The following is a 7886-nucleotide window of genomic DNA, read 5'->3' on the forward strand; positions in this document are numbered from 1 at the left end:
ATTCTAGTATATACAAAATGCTAACTTTGTGCATTTGGAAAACATTAATTTTCCGGGAGAAGATTACTTGCAATTTTTATCAGGGGTTTAGAAAGACTTTATAAGCTCTTAAGACAATTGTGGTCTCCAATCCACTCTTTCGATGAACAGAAAAGTGAATAGGCTAGCACTATCTGCTCTCTCTCTCTCTCTCTCTCTCTCTCTCTCTCTCTCTCTCTCTCTCTCTCTCTCTCTCTCTCAAAATCTCCATTTATGTAAAAAAATCTTTTCGGCGCTACAAACCATCCAATCTCTGAGGCGAATAATTGCTGCTTTTATTTCTATTTAGTCCCCTCTCAAGTGTAAGTGCACATGTGGCTTTTATTTCTTTCTACCTCTCAGACAGACAAGTGCAGGTGCATATATATATGCGCAAGTTTATACCTTTTTGGCTCCGTGTCAAAGTGTAGGTGCATATATGTAGGACCCATCAACCATTGTTTGTAGTGAGCAAACAGCCAGAAGCAGACTAAAATAAGGCACCCATCCAGTGTGCCTACACATATGTAGGCCAATACTCATGACAACTCCCTTTTTTCGGTTAGGTCATGGTTTAGGTGGTATACAAAACATATGTCGGGCCACATTATCACAAATATGTTAGGTTTGGGAGGCATTAGGAAAATATCAGCATGTAGTTGTCGATGTCTTAGAGCCCTATGGCTAAAGGGAGTCTAGCTGGAGTTGCTTAGTCCAAAACGCCAATGCAATGCAGGCCGCTGAAAGGCATCTGCCAGCAAGTTTTGTGTAGGGGATGGCAAAAAAAACCACGTTATGGGAAGATTGATGGCTAGGCAAAGGGAATTTATCTCTAACCTCCGCTAGGTAGTATATTATTTCTAATAATCAACATTAAAACAGGCAATTCGATGAATATTTCACAGCTGGGGCATCTTGTCGTGTGCATATTCTGACACATCAATGGGACGCGATATGGAAGCCTGGCGTCGCTTGATCCAGCGCCTCCTTCCAGCCGCCCACATTGCTGTCAGGCACATCAGGTGTGTACTCAATTGTGAAGGCACTTTGTTTCACTGATTGTAATTAAATCTTAAAAAACAAAGATTTAATGAAGCACTGTTGTGTTAGTGCTGCGGAATACTGTCATGTTTACAGAGTTCACCAAGCGGAAAATTAGAAGAACATCTAGAATCTAGCCGCCAAAATGTTAGATTCCAGGATATGCTAACTTGTAGCTTGCCTATTTCTGCTGCAACCTGTGATGTTAAATTAAGATTGTTGATTCACTAGCTGAGTAAAGTAAAAAAAGTATGAAACTAGTCTTTGTCCCTTAATCCCGTATGAGACTTTTGATTTATGAAAGTCCAGTAATGCCCCTAATGTGAATAATGTTTACGCTTGCAGGACTGGTGGCTGTGTCTAGACAAATAGCGATGACGTTTCTTATATATCTTTTTTTTGACGAAACCTCGTCAGAGGGCGGGGAGCTCCCGCATTTGCATATAGAAGAAGAGAGTTGGTCCGGTTAATAAGGAAAACCGGACCCAAAAACCATACATGCATCGGTTAATTAAGGGAAACCGGCGAAGACCACACACACCGGCCTAGCACTCAAGGTACGTTGTCCGAGCCAGATACAAAGGTACGTTTCTTATATATCATATATGTGCTCACAAGCCACAAGAGAAGGAGCTTGCTCTGCACTCACTGGCTGTGTATAACTATTTTTTAGCACAATCCGTCAATGTCTCCACAAGATAAAGATGAAAAATATCGAGGAATGTACATCTTTTGTAACTGTCATTTACCAACACTGAATTTGCTTTCAAGCTCATATTTCAAGAGTTCTCGGACAATGAAATTTGAAGCGTATCATTTCCTCTGTCCGCGTGATTCTAGGTAGAGGCGTCCGAGTTTTGTACAAGCTTGTGAGACAGCTCTGCTTCTTCTAACTGTTTCTTGCTGATGATGGAGAGCAGTATTAAACATGAAGGAGCAGGCAACTGAGCTTCTTGCGCTCAGTCCTAAATAAATTCATGAACAGCAAGAGCAGATCACAACACAAAAACAAAGTGAATGCATGCATAATAAATTCTTGAACTATCAGACTGGACTGCATGAGGGCAGGTGAGAGTCAAGATGGCAACGGGGACGAAACCCTCCGGGTTTTGCCTTCCCAAACCCATCCCACGAAAAATTCGGAAGCCCGTGCCCGTCCCCGTCACTGAACTCTGAACCTAGGCTCGATACCATGTTGTGATGCAACTTGTGTTACTAAAAGGTCAAAGCCACCATATATATGATGTACATGAGGATGGCAAAAGGCACGAATACAAAAGGCCAAAGGCCATCATCAATATAACTCTAACATGTACAAGGCCAAACTCATGGATAATCAAATTTCACAGATGTGCCCCCCTATGCAAAAGGGATGACAAGACGGGCGCACACCTCTTCTACAAGTTCCCTTAATTTGGTTATGTGGATAGAAAACGTCACCAACACTTTGATGTGATTTATGTGGATAGAAAACGTCACCCACAGTTTGATGTGGTGAGAATTGAAAACTGAGTGTACGAAGGGGCCAATGATCGATCATACATCTCGTCTTTAAAGAAGAATCAAAGGAGAGCAGGCAAATGAGGCCACTGGACATTCGTCTCTTCGTTGGTTGTCATGATTCTCTCTTTGGTGGCCGAGGAATGAAGTTTTTCCTGAATCGGAACAAAAAACTGTCATGATCCAACATGTATGGATCTTTTCTAGCCATCTTTTCACTGGAAAAGTATGTGTGGCTCAGCCTGTTGGTTGCCTCGTCGAACCCTCTAGTGCACGGCAAGAATCATCAAATCCTTTCCTTGTCGATCACTGAACCCCACTTGGCCTGTAAACATCGGACTGCAGGTGTCACTGAACCTGAATCCCACTTGGCCAAGTGAACATTTGGCAAGAGAAATCTGCAAAACAAGCTTGAATACGACCACAACGACACTTGCTAGCTATAAGACAAGCCATTTTCAACCTAGTCCTCTTCCACACATATGCCTACTCTAATATGAGTAATTCTTGGTATATTAATATCAAATAATCGGGTTGCTCACTGGTGGAAAAACAGGCTTCCGTCCAGCCCCATAAGTCGCGAAGCTGTAGGAACCGCGACTAATGGGACCTTTAGTCGCGGTTCTGGAGGTGAACCGCGACCAAAGGCCTGGGCCCAGGGCGCTCGGTGGCCAGCTGGCGCACGTGAGGGTCTTTAGTCGCGGTTGGCCAGGACAACCGCGACTAAAGGCCTTCGGGCACCTTTAGTCACGGTTTGCCAGGCCAACCGCAACTAAAGCCCCTCCCCTATATATACCCATCCAGCAGCCAACACTTAGCCATTTGGAGCCATTCTCTTCACAAGTGGGTGTAGGTTTGCTTTTGGTTCCTCTTATGCACATAAGGTGTTTGATGAAATGCCCCAAGAGCATGAAACAAACATGACATGAAGTGTTGGAGCCACACTCCTCGATCGCGGTTAGCAACTTGATGAACCTTTGATGTGTCATTGATAAAATATGCATGTGTGCAGTTCATTGTTTAATTTATATTGTTTGTAGCTAGTTAGTTTAACAAATGCATGATGGTTAATTATATATTTTATATTATAATAATGCAGATGAATCGGCAATGGATGTACGGTAACCGACTCTCCGGCGAGTTCACTACGGGTTTGAAAGATTTCCTCGTAGTGGCTAATGCGAACAAGCAGGAGGGTTTTGTTATCTGTCCATGTGTTATCTGTAAGAATCAGAAGGGTTACTCTTCCTCAAGAGATGTTCACATGCATCTGCTTCGGCACGGTTTCATGCCAAGCTATAATTGTTGGACCAAGCATGGAGAAAGAGGGGTTATAATGGAAGAAGATGAAGAAGGGGATGATTTCATCGATGAAAGCTATCTTGCTCATTTCGGTGATACTTTCATGGAGGATGCTGAAGGTGAAGGGGAAGGTGAAGAAGAGGCACGTGATGATCCCGTTGATGATCTTGGTCGGACCATTGCTGATGCACGGAGACGCTGCGAAACTGAAAAGGAGAGGAAGAATTTGGATCGCATGTTAGAGGATCACAGAAAGGCGCTGTACCCCGGATGCGATGATGGTCTGAAAAAACTGGGCTGCACACTGGATTTGCTGAAATGGAAGGCAGAGGCAGGTGTAGCTGACTCGGCATTTGAAAACTTGCTGAAAATGTTGAAGAATATGTTTCCAAAGGATAACGAGTTGCCCGCCAGTACGTACGAAGCAAAGAAGGTTGTCTGCCCTCTAGGTTTAGAGGTTCTGAAGATACATGCATGCATCAACGACTGCATCCTCTACCGCGGTGAATACGAGAATTTGAATGAATGCCCGGTATGCACTGCATTGCGTTATAAGATCAGAGGCGATGACCCTGGTGACGATGTTGAGGGCCAGAAACCCAGGAAGAGGGTTCCCGCCAAGGTGATGTGGTATACTCGTATAATACCACGGTTGAAACGTCTGTTCAGGAACAAAGAGCATGCCAAGTTGTTGCGATGGCACAAAGAGGACCGTAAGTCGGACGGGGAGTTGAGACACACCGCAGATGGAACGCAATGGAGAAAGATCGACAGATGGTTCAAAGATTTTGCAGCTGACGCAAGGAACATAAGATTTGCTCTAAGTACGGATGGCATGAATCCTTTTGGCGAGCAGAGCTCCAGCCATAGCACCTGGCCCGTGACTCTATGCATCTACAACCTTCCTCCTTGGTTGTGCATGAAGCGGAAGTTCATTATGATGCCAGTGCTCATCCAAGGTCCGAAGCAACCCGGCAACGACATCGATGTGTACCTAAGGCCATTAGTTGATGAACTTTTACAGCTGTGGGGTGGTGTCCGTGTGTGGGATGAGCACAAACAAGAGGAATTTGACCTACGAGCGTTGCTTTTCGTAACCATCAACGATTGTCCTGCTCTTAGTAACCTTTCGGGACTGTCAAATAAGGGATACAATGCATGCACGCACTGCTTACATGAGACTGAAAGTGTACATTTGCCAAATTGTAAGAAGAACGTGTACCTTGGGCATCGTCGATTTCTTCCGAAAATTCATCCAGTAAGAAAGAAAGGCAAGCATTACAACGGCAAGGCAGATCACCGGCCGAAGCCTGCGGAACGCACTGGTGCTGAGGTATTTGATATGGTCAAGGATTTGAAAGTCATCTTTGGAAAGGGTCCTGGCGGACAATCAGTTCCGAAGGGAGCTGACGGGCACGCAGCCATGTGGAAGAAGAAATCTATATTCTGGGAGCTAGAATATTGGAAAGTCCTAGAAGTCCGCTCTGCAATCAACGTGATGCACGTTACGAAGAATATTTGCGTGAACCTCCTAAGCTTCTTGGGCGTGTATGGGAAGACAAATGATACAAAGGAAGCACGGCAGGACCAGCAACATTTGAAAGACCCTGATGACCGGCATCCGGAATGGTTTCAAGGTCGTGCCAGCTACGCTCTGACCAAAGAAGAGAAGGTCATCTTTTTTGAATGCCTGAGCAGTATGAAGGTCCCGTCTGGATTCTCGTCCAATATAAAGGGAATAATAAACATGGCGGAGAAAAAGTTCCAAAACCTGAAGTCTCACGACTGCCACGTGATTATGACGCAATTGCTTCCGATTGCTTTGAGGGGGCTCCTGCCGGAAAATGTTCGAGTAGCCATTGTGAAGCTATGTGCATTCCTCAATGCAATCTCTCAGAAGGTAATCAATCCAGAAGTTCTACCACGGTTACAGAACGATGTGATCCAATGTCTTGTCAGTTTCGAGTTGGTGTTCCCGCCATCCTTCTTCAATATTATGACGCACCTCCTGGTTCACCTAGTCGAAGAGATTTTCGTTCTCGGTCCTGTATTTCTACACAATATGTTCCCCTTCGAGAGGTTCATGGGAGTATTAAATAAATATGTTCGTAACCGTGCTAGGCCAGAAGGAAGCATCGCCAAGGGCTATGGAAATGAGGAGGTAATTGAGTTTTGTGTTGACTTTGTTCCTGACCTTAAGCCGATTGGTCTTCCTCGATCGCGGCACGAGGGGAGACTAAGTGGAAAAGGCACGATCGGAAGGAAATCAATGATATGTATGGACGGCCATTCTCTGACTGAAGCACACCACACTGTACTGACCAATTCCAGCTTGGTGGCTCCGTACTTTGAGAAACACAAGAATATTTTACGCTCGGACAACCCGGGGAAGCCTGAATCCTGGATTAGGAAGGCCCACATGGAGACTTTCGACAGTTGGTTGAGAAAACATTTAATGAATGACAATGATGTTGTAGATCAGCTGTACATGTTGGCCAAGACACCATCTTCGACTATAACGACTTTCCAAGGGTACGAGATAAATGGGAATACATTTTACACGATCGCCCAAGATAAAAAGAGCACCAACCAAAACAGTGGTGTCCGCTTTGATGCAGCAACCGAGAATGGGCAAAAGGTCACATATTATGGTTACATAGAGGAGATATGGGAACTTGACTATGGACCCTCCTTTAAGGTCCCTTTGTTCCGTTGCAAATGGTTCAAGCTAACAGGAGGTGGGGTAAAGGTGGACCAGCAATACGGAATGACAATGGTGGATTTCAACAATCTTGGTTACCTTGACGAACCATTCGTCCTAGCGAAAGATGTCGCTCAGGTTTTCTATGTGAAGGACATGAGTAGCAAACCGAGGAAACAGAAAGATAAGAAAACGATCAGTACATCATGCGATGATCCAAAGCGCCACATTGTTCTTTCAGGGAAAAGAAACATCGTGGGAGTGGAGGACAAGACAGACATGTCAGAAGATTATAATATGTTTGCTGAAATTCCGCCCTTCAAAGTGAACACCGACCCAAGCATTAAGTTAAATGATGAGGATGCTCCATGGATACGGCACAATCGTAAGCAAGCAGGGACACAAGGGAAGAAATGATGTGTAATAATTTATTGTACCAAACTTTGTTGAATGGATCATGTGAATTATATTACCCGTGATGTGTTTGGTGTCCATTTTCGAATGATACATGAAATTTGGAGTGATGTAGTCCATGACGCTCTGCAGAGTCCGGCCGTACCACCATAGCCGACGACCGACCTCTGGTATATTATTTTGAATTGAATTAGTTTTATTTTTCTGAAGTTTTTGATATATTATTTGTATTTTTAACATTTTGAATTGAATTAGTTTTATTTTTCTGAATTTTTTGATATATTATTTGTATTTTTAACATTTTGAATTGAATTAGTTTTTTTTTCTGAATTTTTTGATATATTATTTGTATTTTTAACATATTGAATTGAATTAGTTCTATTTTTCTTAATTTTTTGATATATTATTTGTATTTTTAACATATTGAATTGAATTAGTTTTATTTTTCTTAATTTTTCGATATATTATTTGTATTTTTAAGATTTTGAAAAAGAAAAAGTATTTGGAAAATACCTTTAGTCGCGGTTGGCCTGCCCAACCGCGACTAAAGGTGGTTGCGCGCGGGAACGAAAAACCCGCCAAAAAAGTCCTTTAGTCGCGGGTCGCCTCCCCAACCGCGACTAAAGGTTACCCTTTAGTCGCGGGTCGCCTCCCCGACCGCGACTAAAGGTTTCCCTTTTGTCGCGGGTCGCCTCCCCAACCGCGACTAAAGGCCCTTTAGTCGCGGGTCGCCTCCCCAACCGCGACTAAAGGTGGGGGCTATAAATACAACCGCCCGACCCGTCGCCTCCATTTCTCCGCTCGTTCTCTGCCGCGCCGAAGGCCTGCCGCCCTCGCCCTCGGCGCCGCCCGCCGTCGACCTCGCCCTCGACGCCGCCCGCCGTCGCCCGCACCCTCGACGCCGCCCGCC

This window comes from Triticum dicoccoides, chromosome 6B (genome assembly GCF_002162155.2).
Source record: "Triticum dicoccoides isolate Atlit2015 ecotype Zavitan chromosome 6B, WEW_v2.0, whole genome shotgun sequence".
Classification (NCBI taxonomy): domain Eukaryota; kingdom Viridiplantae; phylum Streptophyta; class Magnoliopsida; order Poales; family Poaceae; genus Triticum; species Triticum dicoccoides.